This window comes from Mesoplodon bidens (assembly GCF_964165515.1).
Source record: "Mesoplodon bidens genome assembly, chromosome: 11".
NCBI classification, from domain to species: domain Eukaryota; kingdom Metazoa; phylum Chordata; class Mammalia; order Artiodactyla; family Ziphiidae; genus Mesoplodon; species Mesoplodon bidens.
The window spans coordinates 3,481,061-3,501,463 of NC_138167.1; the positions used below are offsets into that span (position 1 = coordinate 3,481,061).

Genomic DNA, 20,403 nt, shown 5'->3' on the forward strand with positions numbered 1-20,403 from the left:
AACATTATTGACAAGGGTTCTGGGAGTTCTTTGAGCAACCTGGGATGTGATTTGTCTAAGTCTGGAGATTTGAATTTATTAAGGGGGCAGGGGCGGGGAAAAAACACCACACTAGTTTCTAGCTCTGGCTTTTCCCTTTATCCGCTGAGTGCACGCGGGCAGGTTTTGATTTTATTTCAGCTGTAATTTCTCCATCTGGGAAATAGGCATTTGGACCAGATGAAGTTGAAGGCCCCTTCAAGGTCTGAAGGTCTCTGCTCTATGTCTCGAGCCAGCTAACATTTTCTAACTAACTGTTCTCATTTATCTTGGCTTTCAGTGTCCTCTCAGTAAAATTGTTCTACCTTTTTCTTTTAATTGAAGTAGAGTTGATTTACAATGTCGTGTGAGTTTCAGGTGTACAGCACAGTGATTCAGTTTATATATACATGTGTCTATATATGCATATATATATTTTCAGATTCTTTTCCCTTATAGGTTATTACAAAATGTTGAGTAGAGTTCCCTGTGCTGTAAGTAGGTCCTCCTTCTTTTGTTTTGAGGATACATTTTGGTTTAGAATCCAAACACCTCAGTGTGCCACTCAGAGTCGACATACCTGGCCTGACATTCCGTCCCACCCATGTTCCCCGGGTACCAGCCTTCTCTCCATTCAGGTGGGCACGCCCACTTTTCTGTGTGTGTGGGCTCCTCCCCGTCCTAAGGTCACTTCCCCAAGGTGGACTATTATTCCCAGCCACCTTGCTCAGTCAGATTCTACTCCTCCTTTAAGACCCGGTTCCCATTAGCAATTCCCTTGGGAAGTGTTTCTGCACCACTCCCAGCCCCAGGCTCTCCTTCCTCTAAATTTCCGATGCACTCAGTGCAAATCATCTGGCCCTTTCTCATGACAATCCTTGTGGCATCTGGGTGTGGGTGTATTGTTGAATTCTACAGTTGTTGATTTACCCTTATTGAGCAATGCCTGGGGTGCTCAATAAACCCTCCTCGATGATGAATGAATTCCAGGCCATTATCATCGCCAACAAACACAAGAAAGAATGCTCAACATCACTAATCGTTAGAGAAATGCAAATCAAAACTACAATGAGGTATCACCTGACACCAGTCAGAATGGCTATCATCAAAAAATCTACAAACAATAAATGCTGCAGAGGGTGTGGAGAAAAGGGAACCCTCTTGCACTGTTGGTGGGAATGTAAATTGATATAGCCACTATGGAGAACAGTATGGAGGTTCCTTAAAAACTAAAACTAAAGCTACCGTACGACCCAGCAATCCCACTACTGGGCATATACCCTGAGAAAACTATGATTCAAAAAGAGTCACGTATCACAATGTTCACTGCAGCTCTATTTACAACAGCCAGGACATGGAAGCAACCTAAGTGTCCATCGACAGATGAATGGATAAAGAAGATGTGGCACATATATAAATAGAATATTACTCAGCCATAAAAAGAAACGAAATTGAGTTATTTGTAGTGAGGTGGATGGACCTAGAGTTTGTCACACAGAGTGAAGTAAGTCAGAAAGAAAAACAAATAGCGTATGCTAACACATATATATGGAATCCAAAAAAAAAAAAAAAAGGTTCTGAAGAGCCTAGGGGCAGGACAGGAATAAAGACACAGACATAGAGAATGGACCTGAGGACACGGGGAGGGAGAAGGGTAAGATGGGACGAAGTGAGAGAGTGGCATGGACTTATATATACTACCAAATGTAAAATAGATAGCTAGTGGGAAGCAGACGCATAGCACAGGGAGATCAACTCGGTGCTTTGTGACCACCTAGAGGGGTGGGATAGGGAGGGTGGGAGGGAGATGCAAGAAGGAGGAGATATGGGGATATCTGATTCACTTTGTTATAAAGCAGAAAGTAACACACCATTGTAAAGCAATTATACTCCAATAAAGATGTTAAAAAAATTTTTTTAAACCAAAAAAAAAAAAAAATCTCTATGCTGTAAAAAAAAAAAAAAAAAAAGAACTTCCCCTAACACGGGGAAGTGCCTTTTTCATCTTAGGAGTCAAGGAAAGGTGAGATCCAGTAGGTGAACTCTTGACCTCTTGATATACTCCAAGACAAAAAAGGGACTCTAGTACACAGTTGATAATGAAGCCCAAACTGGCTCACTTTCTTCGGGAAGCCAGTGCAGATTAGGGATTGGAGAAAAGTTGCTGAATGTACAAAATTACTCATTGGTTCAGGATGGAGCCTGACTCATTGGTGCCTATGCTAGTCCAACCTTTCCTATACCTAAAGCTTTGGGTTGGAGGCCAGGTTTATACTTATCTAATAAATAGTATAGTTACATTTCTTAGTAAGGGAGAACTACTTCTATGTGTCCTACATCAGTACCAGGTGTGCACCCCAGCAGACGTGGATTATGCAAAGACATTAGCACATGGAAAGGCAGGACAGGCTCTCCTCCGCACCCCATTTGTGAGATACTTGTCCATAGTAAGTTGTAAACTGTAGTGAGTAAGCTTAACAGAGCATTTCAGGATCACACCACTGTCATAAAAGTACTAGAGTTGTGAGGAAAGACTTGTGATGAGACTGTAACAAAGGAAAAGTAAAGTCTTTCCAAAAATAAGCTACTCACATGCTCAGGAAGCATGTCAGAAACACATGCACTGGACATTCCCCAGGGACCAGACCCTGCTGCAGACATGGCGCTAGGGATGCGGAGATACAGAAAGATACAGAGACTTTGCTTACAAGTTCACTCTTGGGGGAGAGGCTGCCAAACAAACTGTGATATGAGAAGAGCTGTGACAGTGATTAGTGAGGCTACAGCCCAGAACTTAGGAGGAAGTGAACATCTCTCTTCCTGTGGGGAGTGCCCTGGGCCACACTAGCAAACACCTTCTCCCCGCTCCTAAGACCTCCCCACACGGGGCAGAAGGGGCTCTCTCACTTCCCTGGGGTCACTACCTCTGCCTTAGGGGGAGTCTTCCATCTCTAGGAGAAGTCAGGGACGGAGAGGCCGCATCGCTTACTTGCTGTAATGAAGCTGCAAACTAACAAGTCACTCCCAGCTTGTAAAGCAGTGTTTGTGCAGCGCTTTCATTGCCCTGGTTGGGGGTGATAAACGCAAATTTCCCAGGCAAAGAGAAGTGAAACCGGTGCTTAGTAAGCTCGTAATAGATGGGAGTGTTTATAACTGTTAAACATAACGATAACACTGGAACTCCTTCCAGGAAAGCAAAAGTAAAAGTGTGTGAAGGAACAGCCCGGCCGCATGTGTTGCTGGATGGATCGTCAGGCGTGGGAACATAAACTCCTGCACCCTGGCTCCCTTTCATGTAACGATCATCCAGAAATGACACCACCTAAGCCACATCTCCTGCTGTTGCCAAACCTTGTCACTAGGAGCTAAGGAAGTACTTTCCCTGGGAAATCCTACGCCTGGGAAGCCAGGCTTATCCCTCCCGTGTCTGAACCCCTGACCCTCATCCCCCCAGCTTCCCAGGTTGCAAATTCCAGGCAGCCCATTGCCTGGACCCCGGCTGTGCCACAGTCTTTCCCCTTCCCTTCCAGCTTGGTCTCTGATACTTCCCACTCCCCTGCTGGGTCTTTCAAGGGAGGAGGGTAAGATCAGCCCCTCCTTCCTCCTGAGCAAGTGAAGGGCAAGGTCAGGTTTCCAGGGGCCCCAGGACAGGACCCGGCTGCTTTGTGAACCCCTGAGCATCTGCACAGCCGGCCTCCCACCAGCAGGAGACTCCGTTCCTGCCTCTTTCCACCCCCAGAGGCTCTCCTGAGACAGGAATGGAGGTAGTCCAGGTCCTCTTGGAACCAGGGCATCACTAGTGCAGGATGAGAAGGGATGGGCTGCAGGATTTCCTCCCACGGGGAAGCCCCTCATCACGATGGTGGTGAACAAATGCTCATTAAACCCCCTCAGGGGGGCTTCCCTGGTGGCGCAGTGGTTGAGAGTCCGCCTGCCGATGCAGGGGACACGGGTTCGTGCCCCGGTCCGGGAGGATCCCACATGCCACGGAGCGGCTGGGCCCGTGAGCCATGGCCGCTGAGCCTGCGCGTCCGGAGTCTGTGCTCCGCGACGGGAGAGGCCACAACAGTGAGAGGCCCGCGTACCGCAAAACAACAACAACAACAACCCATCAGGGGATCCCAGTGATGTAGAAACACGCGTTCAGGGGAGCAGATGGGGCATGGGGCCCTGGCTCTGCCCTTTACCAGCTCTTGGTCTTGGGCTGGTGGATGTCTCTGAGCCTCCTTTTCCGCATTTATAAAATAGGGACAGTAATTACGTACCTCGTCAATGTGTTCTGAAGATTAAATCTGATCATGCACATCAAGCACGGGGCCCAGGATTGGCATATTTCACGTACTATCAGCAATATCTGTTTTATTATGTGAAAATGGCTGTTCCCTTAAGTGGAGAGGTTTATCTTTTTTAAACTTTATTTTCTGCACTTTAATGTACTGATGAATAAATTAATCAATGCATAAAAAAATAAGTACATGTATCTTTAAAATATAAGAAAAACAGAAGTTCTTTCCCAGAGTAAAAATTTTCGCTGGTGCGTTAGCTCTAAAAGGCTTAATAAGACCTTCTCTAAGACCCTAAGAGGAGTACATAGCAGGAGGGCGGCTTGAAGCTGTCCTGTTCTACTGTGGCTGAAGGTTTTGGCTATGCGTGTCCATGAAGGCCTTCGTAAGGTGGTTCTAGGGGGATGTTTTAGGACCCAAAGCACAATGTGTTATCATTTCCCAAATGATGCAGGGTCCAGCCCTGAAGTCACCATCCGCAGGAGGAAACTGTCGGACTTCTCACGTTGAATAGAGCTCTGTTAGAACGCCCCCCAGAGACACACGTTTGCATCCAGACTTAGAGACAAGTGGGGAAAGTAAGTCAAAAAGAGAATGAGGAAAGCAACACAAGACCGATACCTACACCTTCTGCTTCACGCTGCCTCGTGCCAGCCGTGGAGCCTCCCACCCAGACAGATCTGGGAGATGTTAGGACACCGTGCTTCTCCTTTTCCCGTGTCCTTGTTGTGCACCACCTTGCCAGGAAGCTCGGGGACAAGTGAAGGGTCTGGACACGTCCTGCAGCTGACGGCTCTGCTGGGAGGAAGCCCAGACAGAAACACCCCGGGCCGCGTGTGGGCGTGGTGACCGCCGTCTCCACCATCCCGCCCTCTCCAAGGGTCCCTTTCCTGAGGTCCTCCTCCAACTCCCTTAAAATGTCTTGCTTGGTCCTTGGAGGCACCGTACGGCTTTTCCTCTGTTTGTTCGTTGGGTAGGGACACCACTTCGACATGTGGGACCTCCCACCCACGTGCTGCCTCCACTTCTTCCTTTCATCGCATCTTAAGCCCCCGCGACTGGCATCTGCCCACCTTCCTCTGCTGCAGCTGTTCCCTCGAAAGCCGGGGACCTTCTTCCTCTCAATCTGGAGACTTTCTAAGCCACCATCCCCCTCTGCGTGGCCTCCCGAGGCTGGTGGCCCAGCTGGCAGCTCCTTCCTTCCTTCAAGCGATGCTTTCCACCCCTTTGCAGGTTCCGTTGTCTCCAGTCCTTCAGGCAAGAAAGTAGGTCTGAACCGACAGACAAAGCAAGGCTCTGTGCTTCCTCTTCCACCCCAGTACGTGCACGCACACACACACACACACACACACACGGCTCCCTGAGTGGGGACTCCTGCAAGGCGCCCCCTTGGCCCGGGCTCCTCTCTCTGCTCCCCTCTTTCTTAGAGGGTTCACCCCGTCCCAGGTTTTCAGGCTCTGATGGAAGCTTCCACAGTCTTCATTTCCTTGTGACTTCCAGCTCTCCTGTGTCTCATGGTTTAAAGGCCTGTCCTCTAGATTCAGTTACTGGAACTAAAGACGTCTCCCCTTACCGACCTCTCCGCGGGCCTTTGGTCCCGGCTCCTGAGTTGTCCCCTCCCTGCAGGCCCCGTGTTCAGCCTGGTGACTGGCCCGGCTATAGAAGCTCCAGTCACCCCGTGTACCGCCTATCTGCCTCTGCCTTTATACCATCCCCAGGGATGGGCTGGCCTGCTCCCCCACGTGTGTGCAGGGTCCCAGCCCTCAAATTCACTCACTGGCCCAGCAGTTCTCCCCTCCCCCCCACCCCAGGCTCCACTGGATCTGCCTCACGAGCGCTCAGACCTGCTCCCGCCTTAGAAACAAACACACGCAGCAAATCCCCTCTAACCCCACTTTCTCCTCCACCATGTCCCGCTTGCTTCTCTCCTTCTCTTCGCGGCAAAACTCCTTGAAATGGTTTTCATACTCACACTCTGCAGTCTTCCCTCTGCCATTCTCTCTGTTGAACTCATTCTATCTAGGATTTCATGGCCCCGCCCACCGTCCAGGTCCCTCCCACACATCCCACCACTGCTAAAGCTGTCCCTACCCAGATCACAGCGACCTGTCCACCACACAGCCTAGGGCCACTCCCAGTCCTCACCACACTGGGCCCCGGGTGGCGTTTGACAGAGCTGATCACCCCATTCTTCCTGAATATACTTTCCTCTTTGGATTGTCAGTCTTGCTTCCTGGACACCCCTTTTCTGTCTCCTTTGCTGACTCTACCATCCTTCCTGCTTCTCAATATCAGAACGCCCAAGGCCCACTCCTCGGTCCTCTCCCCTTCCCTAAGTACTCCCTCTTCCTTCGTGGGCTCATCCAGTCTATGGTCTTAAATATAATTAATACGCTTGCGATACCCTCATTTATAATCATGCATGTACATGCAAATTTCCTATTCACGGTCTCTATTTCACTGTTTAATGGGCATCTGAACATACCAAAAACTAACTCCTGGTCTTGTTTACCAAAGCCTGCTCTTCCCACCACGTTCCCTAACTCAGTTAATGGCCTCCTTCTGGTTGCTCAGGGGAGAATCTTAGAGTTTCTTTCTTTCTTTCTTTCTTTTTCTCTTTCTTTCTTTCTTTCTCTCTCTTACTTTCTTTCTTTCCTTCTCTCTCTTTCTCTTCCTTTCTTTTTTCCTTCTTTCTTTCCTTTCTTTTCTTTCTTTCTCTTTCTTTCTTCCTTTCTTTCTCCCTCCTTCCTTCCTTCCCTCCCTCCCTTCCTCCCTGTTCCTCTCTCCCCTCCCCATACTCTATGTTAATTCTTCTCCAAATCCTACTCTCTTTACCTTCAAACTATGTACACACTATAACCACATCTCACTTCTTCCAAGGCTGCTCCCTAGACGATCTACTGTGTAATAGCCTCCTAACTGGACTCCCTGCTTCTACCGAGTTGCCTACACTATTCTCAGCAGAGCTCTCAGAGTGATCCCGTTAAAATGTAAGTCTGATCATGTCACCTCCCTGCCTCCCAGGACAACCAGAGCCAAAGTCGAGTGTTGACGCGGACCTGCAAGCCCCTCCATGGCCTGGGGCCATGTGGCCCGTCCACCCCTTTTCCAACCACTCTCTCCCTTGACTGCTCCTCTCCAGCTACCCGGCCTCCACTCCACCTCAAACACATGCTGGCCCTGGTCCTACCTCCAGGTCTGCACAGGCATCCCCCCAGATACCTACAGGGCTTGCTTCCTGACTCCCTTCAAGGTCTCTATCCAAATATCATCTTCCTGGTGGAGAGGCTTCAATTACAGGCAGACCTCATTGTATTATGCTTTGCTTTATCGCTCTTCACAGATACTGCATTTTTCACAAATTGAAGGTTGGTGGCAACGCTGCATCAACCAAGTCTGTCGGCACCATTCTCCCGACAGCATTTGCTCACTTCATGTCTCTGTGCCACATCTGGGTGATTCTCGTAGTATTTCAAACTTTATCATTATTATATTTGTGGTGGTTGACCTGTGATCCATGATCTTCGATGTTACCATTGCAAGAGGAATGCAACTTGCTGAAGGCTCAGATGATGGTTAGCATCTTTTAGGAATAAAGTATTTTTTAGTGAATGTCTGTATATTGTTTTTCTAGACATAATGTTATTGCACACTTAGTTGTCTACAATATAGTGTGAACAGAACTTTTCTATGCACTGGGACACCAAAAACTTCATGGGACTTGCCTTATTGCCATCCTCACTTTATTGCTGTGGTCTGGAACTGAACCCGCATTAATTCTGAGGTCAGACTCCACTCTACTTAAATATCCCCCTTGGCAGTCTCAAAGCTCCCTAACTCCCTTCCCCTGCTTGAGTTTTTCCACAGCCTTATCATCAATTGACATTATATATATTTCCTTTTTAGTCTTGTTTGTTTGGTTGTTCATGGTCTCTCTTTCCCTATAAAAAAGTAAGCTCCCTGATGGCAGGAATTTCTGTCTGTCTCATTCACTTCTGAATCCTCATGGCCTAAAATGTGTCTGACATGTAGTGGACACATAATACATATGTGTCAAATGACTGAATGAATTTCTCCCTTCAAAATGATTTTCATATTTCCCCCTGCATTTGTCATTCAAACTTACTAGCCCCAGTTTCGGACTCACCTCTTCAGGTCTGTATTACTGTAATATCCTACACTCTGGTGTCCTTATAAGAACAGGACCAAGAGCAGGACACAGGTTCCTGATCCCCGGCCTGGTTCTCCCCACTGTCTGGCCTATTTAGCCTGTGTACATTTTTACTGTTCTGTATTGTTCTGTCTGTAGCATCCAGCTGTGAGTGTGGGCTTAGCCAGAGATTCTGGGACAGCACAGAGCTTGATCATGCCTGAGACCCCCGTTTAAACAGTCATAGGAACAAACTCTTTTGCCCATTATTGGAGGTTACAAAGTCTTAAATGATCCTCTTATTAGACGCTGTGGTTTAAGTAACAGTACAGAGAGTTGAGTACATAACTGGGAACAGAGGACAAACAAGCACATTCTTTTAGGGACATCTTGAGTTTCTGGGAGCCCCCTTTCCAGGGCAATAATGAGGCTGAATTGAGTGTAAGAGACATATCTGTGATTTTCATATCCTTTGCTCCCTTCTTTTGCATATGGCAGCAGCCTTTCTCTCTGAAACCAGGAAAACCAGTAGAGCATCAGCATGGCCTAGGGCACTGCAAATGCAGATACCAGCAGGACCAAGTGGAGGGTGTAAATGAGGATAGAATAGGAGATTATGGCACCCTGGAGGGGGCGTGGTCTCTCCAAAGGGATCGCCATTACTCAGTTTGGCCAGTGGTCGACATGGGGAGAAATGTGGGTCCAGAGATTTTCAAAAGAAGCTGGAAATCTGGAATTTGATGTAAAATCTCCTACATTGTAAATGTTGGCAATATATTCAAAAATTTTAAAATACAGGGTGGGCCAAAAAACACATCTCTGGGCTGGATTGTCCTGTGAGCTGCTTACCTACAGCCTGTTATGTAGAAGAAAGCATGAGTTGGCAGAATCATACTGATTCTGAGTTCAACCCTTGGCTCTACCTTTTGGACCATGAACAAAGTTATTTCAAGTTACTTAACCTGAGCTTCACTTTTTTCCCACCTTTAAAATTGGGACGGTGCTTCCAGGATTGATAGGAAGATTAAATGAAACCACGTGGTTGGTACTCAATACTAATTTCCCTTGTTTCTCCATCTCTCCTCTCCCCTCTTTCTTACTGCACAGTAAACAGGAAAGAATAGCTCCTCCACATTCGTATTTGAAGCAAGTGAAGCAACATTTTTCATCATTTGTCATATGTTTTTCGAAGAAAATGTACCACGAGGAGCCTGAATGCCCACTTCCAGCGTCTTATCAGACCTCGTTTGCATCTGTGATGAGAAGCAAGCCTAAAGAGGAGCTTTTTGTTGCTGTTGTTATTGTGTTTTATTTTATTATGTTGGTGTTTTGTTGTTTAAAGGTAAGAGGACAGAGGATGTATTAAAGAAACATTCTTCCTGCAACCTAAAAATCCATCGACAGATGAATGGATAAAGAAGATGTATATACAGTGGAATACCACTGGATATACATAAAAAAGAATGAAATAATGCCATTTGCAGCAACATGGATGGGCCTAGAGATTTGCATACTAAGTGATGTAAGTCAGAGAAAGACAAATATCATATGATATCCCTTATATGTGGAATCTAAAATAATGGTACAAGTGAACTTATTTATAAAACAGAAATAGACTTACAGACATAGAAAACAAATTTATGGTTACCAAAGGGGAAAGGGGATTGGGAAGGATAAATTAGGAGTTTGGGATTAGCAGATACACACTGCTGCATATAAAATAAATAAACAACAAGGTCCTATTGCATAGCACAGGGAACTGTATTCAATATCTTATAATAAACTATAATGGAAAAGAACCTGAAAAAGAATATATACATATGTATATATATACACATATATATATTATAACTGAATCACTTTGCTATAGACCTGAAACTAACACAGCATTGTAAATCAACTATCCTTCAACTTAAAAAAAAATTCTTCCCGAAATTAAATTCTGACACCACGATCTCCCACGATCCCGACAATGAAGCAAAGGGAAGACCCAGAGCCGGCGAAGGAAGCCCTCCAGCAGGAGCCTTTACAACAGTGCAAGGGAGGGGCACAGAACAAGAGGAGAACAGCAAAGAGTGTCATGGGTTTGTAGCCATCGTGTTAGCAAGGCTGGGGCTCAGAATCTAGCTGAGACTTGCAAAAAAATGCTCCGGAACAGCTAAAAGAGCTTTGTGTGAGTGTGCTTTGAGCTGGGAGAATAGGGAAGGGCCGGGGCAGATGGTGTTAGGCTAGAAGATGACAGATACAAAGCAGAGTTGCTCCACTCCTAAGTAGCTGTCATGTCCTCTATCTCCAAGAAGGATCTTCAACATGGTTAAAAGGAAACTACAGCCCTAGGTGTGAAGCTCTGCAGGAAGTAAATACCTGGCCTCTTTAAATAAGCTCAGGTCTCCAGGTCCTGACAAATCTCATCCTGGGGGATGACAGAACTTGTAGGTTTCATCACAGAACCATTGTCGGTAATCTTTCAGGAATCTCAGGAGTGATGCCAAAGGATTAGTGATGGGAAACGGTCCGAGTTATCAAAAGGGGGAGTATGTAGGTTCCGGAAAGTTTGCACCGTTGAGTTGAACTTTGATCCCCAGCAAACCGTAACCTGGGTTATTAAAGAGGTAGATTGAAATCGCTTCAGAAAGGAAGCAGAAATCTCAAAAAGCCAGCACAAGTTTGCGTACAACAAACCACATCATACTAACATCATTTCATATTTTTTTCTTTCTTGAAAGGTTATCAAAAATCACCAGGTTGTCCCAGAGGTACTGAATCTTTCAGCAGGGGTTTGGGCAAAGTTTCTCATGGTAAGATGAATAGATAAGGAAGAGGTGATCTCCAGCTGGGTAAAGGCACAACTAGGCAACCCACTGTATCCAGAAAGCCCTGAATGATTGAGCCAAGTCATCCAAAGAAAGGTGTACAGTACAAGATGCCTCCGGTCCTTCTGTGGGGACCAGTTCTGTTAAATATCTTTCAATGACGTGAACAGTAGGCCAACATATAAATGAAGGCTGACACAAAATGGAAACGTATAAGTAATACACAGCATGGCAGAAACAGGATATGTTTGCTAAGCAAGGAGCCAAAACAAACACACGGAATTTAATGGGGGAAAATGAAAGATTTTCATTTTGATTTAAAAAAAAAAAGACTCAGTTATTCAAACTATTGACGGGAGTTCATGTGAAAAAAAAAAGTCTTGAGGATTTTAGTTAACAAAAAGCTCAAATTTCTGACAAATTTCTGACATGGCTCCAAAAAACTAATGCTTGTCATGGCCACACCAAGATGGTGAGCACCCCGTTGGCTGCCCGCATCAGAGCATCCGGGTTTGTTCCAGGCACCATGTTTCTCCTTCACATTCAGCTTTGTGGGCCTCCGTATTTTTTTTTTTTTAATTACAAAAGAAAAGTATAGTCTTGGTAGAAAACCTACAAATGTAGAAAGGTGAAAAAAAGAAAACAAAAACTGTCACCATTTAGTGATAACTCCTGGTATCATTTTGGTATGTGTCCTTCAAGTCTTTTTTTGTGTGAGATGGAGGAATATGGAGGGGAATTTTTTTGTTGTTTTGAAATGAAAATCATATCCTGAATTCCTACCCCCAACTCATTATATATTCTTTGAAAACACAGTTTTAATAGTCACACCATCCATTATCATATGCATATGCCTTAATTTGTTTAAATTGACTCACTCGTGGACATTTAAGCTGTTTCCATTTGGAGGCAATGGCAGGGAGGTGCCACCAGGTTTGAAAAGGACATTGACCAGGGAGTGGGCACCCCAGGGAGGCCAGCCTGTTTAGGGAAAGGTCTTAGAGGGACAGTTAAAAAGCTGAGAATGTTTATCCCAGGGAAAGGCCCTGATGGCCATCTTCAAACCCTTGATTAGCTGTCAAGGGTGGAAGGGAGTGAATTCGTTTTGTGTTGTTCCCGAAGGTTGAACTAAGACAAGTGGAAAAAGGTTGGAGGGAGTCTGATTTCAGCTCCATCTCTAACTGTCACTGCTGCCTGCCCGAGGACCGAGATGCTTTGAGAGGGAGTAACCCTTCCATCACAGAAAGTGTTCAAGCCAAGACAGGATGGCCACCTGGGGCCGGAATTTGTAGATAGGACTCCTCCACTGAGTGGGAGACTGAAATAATAACCTCCAAGATTCCCTCCAACTGGAAGATTTCGTGCTTCTTTCTTACCCTCCTCTGAGCCCACTCACAGGAAGAATTTATGGCAGGTAGGGAGTAAAGAAGTCGATGTCATTAATTTTACGGCTGGAGGAAGCGTTGTAGCTCAGAGATGCAATATACGTCTTTGTCCTCTGTGCGTTCTCACATCTAGACAGCATTTTACAGTCAACAAAGCCTTTTTCACGTAGACCTTAGAACGTAATTCTTGTAACAGTTTTGTGGAGTGGGTGTTGTCATAAGTGTTCTCACCTTTAGTTATTATGGCTTTACAAGGTATTTCGATCTCTAGTTGGGCACGTGTCCCCAATATTTTTCCCTTCCAAAATTGTCTGAGCTATTCTTGGCCCTTTTTTTCTTCCCATATTAATTTTTGTATAAGCTTTTCAAGTGCCTGGGAAAAAACTCATTTCCATTTTGATTGTAATTGCCCTGAATTCATAGACTTAAATTGGAGGAGCACTAATGCTATTGGGTCTCTCCATCCGTTTATTTGGGGGTAGCCTCTTCCTCAGTAATCTGCTCCACACCACCCCCTTTCTTATTGGAAAAACACACTTCCCACGATAGAGACTGAAAATATGAGATGCTTTCTCAGCCTCCCTTGCTGGTAGGCATGACCTCACAACGTAATCCCGGGGAGTGCGACTAGAGGTGACATTCTATGAGAACAGTTTGATAAACACGGATGTGTGAGGAGATACTTCTTTTACTTCCTTCAGAATGAGGCTGTACGAAGGGGACTTTACGCGTAGACTGTAGCTAATACAACCAACCTACAGCCATGAGAGGACAAATCTGAGGGTAGAAGCCCTGCCGCAGAAAGATGGAAAGATCCTGAGCGTCTGATGACATCTTTGCGTTGCAGGACTAACCTGTACCTGCCTGTGCTGGACTTCTTGTTACGCCAAATAATAAATATTCTCATAGTTAAGACATTTCTGGTTGGCATGTGTTACCTGCATGTGAAAGCATCCTAATTAATATACCATGTCTTTTTTCATTTCCTTCAATAATATCCCATCTGTTTCTCCACAAGCACCTTCTTCAGTTTTGTGAATAAGACATTTTAAAAAATTACATTCCTAATTGTCTAAGACTGGTGATTAGGTAGGCTACTGATTTGTTTGTTGGTCTTACATCCAGCTTAGTGATCACTCTTACTCATTCCAAAAGTTTACCTATAAAATTTCTTACAGACTATCATATTGTCTGCTAATAAAGACCGTTTTCCTTTTGCTTTTAAATTCTTTATCTGATTGTATTAGCTAAGACTTCTGGTACAGGACAAATACCGTATGCTAACACATATATATGGAATTTAAGAAAAAAAAAAGTCATGAAGAACCTGGGGGTAAAACAGGAATAAAGACACAGACCTACTTGAGAATGGACTTGAGGATATGGGGAGGGGGAAGGGTAAGCTGTGACAAAGCGAAAGAGAGGCATGGACATATATACACTACCAAACGTAAGGTAGATAGATAGCGGGAAGCAGCTGCATAGCACAGGGAGATCAGCTCGGTGCTGTGTGACCGCCTGGAGGGGTGGGATAGGGAGGGTGGGAGGGAGGGAGACAGAGGGAAGGGATGTGGGAACAGATGTATATGTATGACTGATTCACTTTGTTATAAAGCAGAAACTAATAAAAAAAATTAAAAAAAAAAAAGAAGCAGTGAGAGTGAGCAGTTCTGTTTCCTCCTGACTTGGACATGGGTGCTTACTGAGTTTCACTTCTCAGGACCCCTGCAAGGCAAGACTCCAGGGGCTCAGCTCACATTACTTTGCCACTAGATGTGATTTTGTAATATATTTTAATAAATATTCTTTACTAGGTTAACGTGTTCCTTTTTCCTATCAGTTAGGATTAGGCTTGGCTGAGAGTAACACAAAAAGACTAAATGGCAGTGGATTAAACAAGATAGAAATTTATTTTTCATGCTCAAGAGATCCAGTCTGTTTGGGACATCTCAGAGATCCAGGTTCTTCTTATTATGCTGTGCCATCTGAATGTAAAGGGTAAAATTTTATGCTTTTCTCAAGGGATGAAGAAAAAACATTCAATAAAATTTATCGTTGACTTACGAATTTTTTAAAAACTTAATAAACTAGGCCTACAAAGTATGGCTGAGATTGCTAATTTCACCCTGGTGTTCATTCTCCCTTTGTTCCATTGTAAAAAAAAAACCTTAATCCTTTCTTCTTAATTTTCAATTTTATTTGCATAAATGTATCATTTTCTCTTATGATCTGTTTAATCTCCCTTCTAAGGCAATATAGTTCTGTTCCCCTTTTTGTTTTTGGTATTGTTTATTCGTGCCTTTTTCTTTATTATGCTTACTAGACTTTTTTCTTTTATTCAAAAAATCAAATTTTAATTTTATTGATCTTTTGTATTGTTAGTTTTCTAGCTCACCCTTATTTTTTCCTTCCTTCTCTTTTTAGGGTCTTCCTGTTTTTTACCCCCCTTGCTTCTTGAATTGACTGTAGACTCATTTACTTTTTACCTTTCTTTCTTTTTATAAATTAAATTTAGGTCTTAATTGAACCTTATAAGTCTACTCTAACTGCATCACATGTGTTTATGTAATCCTTTCCTTTTTTCTTAGTTTAAATTATTTTAAACTTTATGATTTCTTCTTGAACCCAAAAGTTATTTAGGAGAGCACTTTTAAGCTACCAAACATGCTTTTTTCTCCACTTATTAAAAAAAAAAAAAAGACAAAACAAAAACCTCTTTCCCTGGCTTGTAGATATCGAATTTAATTTCATAGTGATCAGAAAATATGTATGATATAAATTCTTGGAAAATTGTTAAAATCTTCTTTGTGACATGGTCACGTTTGCAAATGTTCCATGTAACATGAAAATCAATTATAATCTTTATTTATTGTGTGGGGGGGTTCTGTATAAAGCTGTTAAATAAATTTACATATATTTTCTTCAAATATTCTATAGTCTTACAAAGTTTTTTTTACAATTCATCATTTTCTATTGGAAGAATATTAAAAATCTCCTATTATTTGTATAAAATGATCAGTTTCCCCCTTTTATATCATTTGAAGCCATGTTGTTCAGTGTATGCAAAGTCATGGTTGCTACATCATCTTGGCAGATGACTCATTTTTTACTATATGGTATCTCTCTTTTTCTTTATTTTTTTGCCATAAATTCCATTTTGTCTAATATTAATATTGCTGCTCAACGTTCTTTTGGAATTTGAATGATCTATCTTCTCTCTTGCCCACCCTTTGTTTTCAGTCTTTTGGACTGGTACTGTTTTAGGTGTATTTTTCCAGTCACTAGTATATGGTTGGATCTCTTTCTCTTTCTCTCTCATTCATTTTGATAATCTCTGCTTTCAGTTGTTGCCTTTAATCCAACTGCAAGTACAGAATTATGAATTCTTATTATCTTATTTTGTTTATTTTTAATGAATGAAATTTCTTTTCCATCTCTTTGATTATTTTAAACTTTCTATTTAAGCCTTCATCAGACTGCTTTGTAAAATTATTTTCATTTGGCGTGAATTATCAATTTTGTTGATTGTTTTTCTTAGCACTCACTTCCTATGTATATTCTGGAAAGTTTGCAGGCTCACTTTACACGGGAGGCTTTTTGTTTTGTTCCCTCTCTCTTGCATCCAGTTGAAAAGCTTTGTGCATGCTTCCACCCAGCACCCTACGCCCTCAGTCCATAGCCACGTTTATGATGGTTTTCTGGGGTCTCCTGCCCCACAGTGAGAATAAGAACATTGCAGAGTCACTCACAGAACCTGGACCAGTTCCTTGTTGGGAGCCTGGGTCCCACCTCCCTCATCCTACATCTTCTGGGAGAGTCAGACCCTGTCTTCGGACAGTTAGCCTACTTCCACCATCCTTTGCATGGACACTTAGCTTCTGTTACCCCATAAGAGCCAGGCTCCTTTCTGCTGTGACCTGCAAGGCCATGGCTTCATCCCTCCTCACTGCTTTGAGTGATCCATACAGATATTTTTTCTTCTTTTTGAGTTTGGCTATATATTTTTAGGTTTGTTTTTTCTTTTTATACTTTGTCTTTCATTGCTTTGTGCTTAGAGCACAGCGAATATGGAGAAATATGAAATGAACGGGAGCCTACTTGACTGGAGGTCCATTTCATATCATCTTTTTCTTAAAAAGTAAAATATAAACCCCTTGGGCTGGCACTCAAGGTCTTTTGCAATCCAGATGCAGTCCACTCCACGGCGGGCATCCTGGATTCTGCTCACTTGAAGTTAACTGCTGCTCCCTGAACATAGCATGTGCTCTCATTCTTCTGTGTATTTATATGTGCTGTTTCTTCTGTCAGGATGGCCATTCTGCCACATGTGTAATCTCCAAGACCTTGATCAAAAACCGTTTCACCTGGGAAGTTGGCTTGAGATCCTCTAGGCTAAGTTATTTCTTCTCCATACAATGCACTCAACACATGTGTACTGAGCGAATGAATGAATGAATGAATGAATCATATGGTGTAAAAGATTGGGTAGACACAAGTACATGTGGTTTACAGCCATAATGTTACCTCTATGGTCAGTTGCTTATCTAAAGGTCTGCTCTGATCAACTGTAGTGTATCATATTGATCAAGTGCATTTAGAAATAAGGGGAAAACAGTGGAGACAGTTTTTCCATGAAGCTTGTCTTATATCACGGCCATTATGCTAACTCTGCATGAAGCTGGTTAAGATAACCCATAACCCTTCTGTAAAAGTGTGACTTTTACAACTATTAAGGCAACATGATTAGGGACCAACTGTCTCACTTCCTTCCTCAATATCAGGGTATCCTTTTAAAGAACAGATGTTACCCTGAGCTCTATTTTTTTATTTTTAGAAAAGTTTAAAATATGATGGAGGGCTTCCCTGGTGGCGCAGTCGTTGAGAGTCCGCCTGCCGATGCAGGGGACACGAGTTCGTGCCCCGGTCCGGGAAGATCCCACATGCCGCAGAGCGGCTGGGCCCGTGAGCCATGGCCACTGAGCCTGTGCGTCCGGAGCCTGTGCTCCGCAAGGGGAGAGGCCACAACAGTGAGAGGCCCACGTAAAAAAAAAAAATATATATATATATATATATGTATATATATATATATACATATATATATATGATGGAAAAAGCTTAATGACTTCAAGCTCTAGTATGCTTAACTGTTGTAACACTATAAAAACCCGTTTGGGGCTTCCCTGGTGGCGCAGTGATTAAGAGTCCGCCTGCCGATGCAGGGGACACGGGTTCGTGCCCCGGTCCGGGAAGATCCCACATGCCACGGAGCGACTGAGCCCGTGAGCCATGGCCGCTGAGCCTGCGCATCCGGAGTCTGTGCTCCGCAACGGGAGAGGCCACAACAGTGAGAGGCCCACGTATCGCAAAAAAAAAAAAAAAAAAAAAAAAAAAAAACCCGTTTGTATCTTTCTATTCATTACGATTTCATCTCAGGAGAAAGGTTACTTTTTTCTTTTTTTTTTCTTTTGCTCCCTTTTTGACAGGGGAAAGATAATTTTTCAAGGAAAGTGATACCAAATGGCATGTTTTTTGAGCAAAAATATTTACCTAATTGTCCAGCTTTTTGGGAATCCTTCAGGAGACTATTTCTTCCTCAGGAACAGAATGAAGGCTCTGTGACATGCAAGAAACCAAAAGGGTTTCAGTCTGGTGGAAGTTCCTTGTGCTTTCTTTTTCTTCAGCTTGGTTGCACAGCTACGGCAAAAACAGAAGATTCAAAAATGAGTAGCATTTTTGTTCTAAAAACATCTAACATTCATCTCAAACCTGTATCTCTTCTGGGCAGAGAAATGCAATCCATTCTAACAAGTAATTAAACAAACAAACAAACGCCTAAAACCACAGTCTCCTCTGGTGCCTGGCTACACCCGCTTCTTGCCTGTACCTCTTCCCCCAAAGCCCAGCCATGGTGATCTCCTCTCCCACAAGCCCACCTTCCCCTGGTCCAGCACTGTCACGGCAGGGCTCCTGTGTCTGGCCCAGGCACGGGTTGGGTAAAACTACATATGCAAAACATGGGGAAGAGAATTCGGAAGCGAAGGTGAACTTATCATCCCATTTAACTCCAGAACTTTGCTCCCTGTTGCCAGGAGTCGTCACAGACTTCTGAAAACCTGAAATTTAATTTATGTGAGATTTTTTCTTCTTCTTTTTTCTTCTTCTTCAGAAAAAAAAAACCCTAAATTTTTCTCCAGATTGCTATTTCCTCTGCATTCCTAATCTGAGCTCAAAGCTTTATTCATTTAACGTTATTTAATAGAAGATGGTTAACTACTTACTCTGCTCTTTGCACTGTTTCTCATAGATACTTTGAAGCTGTCGTGGGGCTTCAAAGGGAAGGATGTGGAGTTTCGACAATTGAGAATTCTGATCGATTTCAATGTCTACAGAAAGGATCGAAATTCGATAAACTGTCTTTTCTCCTTGTATAACCAGCCATCTCACTGTACTTGAGAGATCGTAGTCCCTCCCAGAGAAGGGGATGAGGGAGTGGGACATGGGGATTTTTGTTACTTAAAGAAAAAATATCTGGAAATATCTTTTTGCTTATTGGCTTGATCTTTTGTGCTAAGCAACTATGTATTTTTGAAGAGGAGAACAAAATTCACAATATATAAACGTCCAACCATTATGTTGCGCACCTTCAACTTATACAGTGATACATGTCAATTATATCTCAATAAAACTCTGGGGAAAAAGAAGACAGAGGAGAGCAAACAATAGCCACAAGAAAAAGAAGGACTGTCTAAAGAGGATACATCAATTAGCTCTGAGACAGGTAACTGTGGTACATTTCAGTTCTTTTCATTTCAAATCACATTTACGAGCATCTGCTAAGTGCCAGGTTCTGAGCTGAGTTCTAGAGCAGTACCACCCAATAGAGATATAATGCAAGCCACATATGTAATTTGGAAGTTTCTAGTAGCCACATGAAAAAGATTAAAAGGAAATAAGTTTTGCAAATGTTCAAATATTGGAAAAAATAAAAAGATTAAAAAATAACATTTTGAACTTTGGAAAGATTTTTTTAAAAAAAGAAATAGGTGAATGTGGTCTGGCCCTGCTGACCTTCCCCCCAGCCCACTGCTCCCAGCCTCCTTCCTGAACTTCGGCCTCCCTGGCCTTCCAGGTCCTCCCACAAACCAGTCTTTTCCCCTGGGGTTTTCCAAAGCTCAGGTCTCTGTCTGGTGTCCCCTCCCCATCTCTGCCACTACTTCTTGTCGTTTGGTAAAGAGAATGCAGTGATAGATGGCCGACAGGAGCTGGATGGGTACCCAGTATCTGGGGGTGTTCACACTTGATGAAGTGGGGAATGATGCTTTCATCCAGGTACGTAGAATGGACCCTCGTGATGGAATTTTGGACTCCATGACGTTAGGACTTTCATCTACGATTGTGTAGATTGTTCTTGACGTAGAACTTGAGGCTGAGGGGTGAGTGAGACGGTAAACCCATCTGCACTCTGCTCACCAAGCCACGCCCCGCCGGCACAGAGCCGTGTCCTCCTGAAGGAAGGGCTGACTTTTCTCCTTTTCACAGAGCCACTGACCTAGCCAGGGGCAGTTTTGTGCTGAAAGGGGATTTGGGGGCTGGGGAGAGGTCTTGCCAGCCCCTCTTAAGATGCATCTCACAAGTGGCCCCCCTGCATTGTCTTTGTATAAGTTCTGTGGAGTCGAGGAGATACATATTTGTGTATTTGTGATCATTCGTAGGTCTTGACCTTGAGATTCTCTCAGGGAGAAACAGAAAAAGAA

At 43.7% G+C, this 20,403-nt stretch overlaps 1 long non-coding RNA gene across 2 annotated transcripts in view; it reads right to left on the reverse strand.

Annotated features, from left to right (window-relative positions):
- Positions 1 to 14,582: 14,582 nt before the first annotated feature.
- LOC308624988 overlaps positions 14,583 to 20,403 on the reverse strand; it is a 114,345-nt gene continuing 108,524 nt past the window's right edge. For both annotated transcript variants that reach the window (XR_014017031.1, XR_014017032.1), the window contains exons 5-6: positions 18,197 to 18,343; positions 14,583 to 14,634 (exon numbers count right to left, since the gene is read on the reverse strand). This is a non-coding gene — a long non-coding RNA (uncharacterized lncRNA). The remainder of the gene's footprint in view (positions 14,635 to 18,196; positions 18,344 to 20,403) is intronic.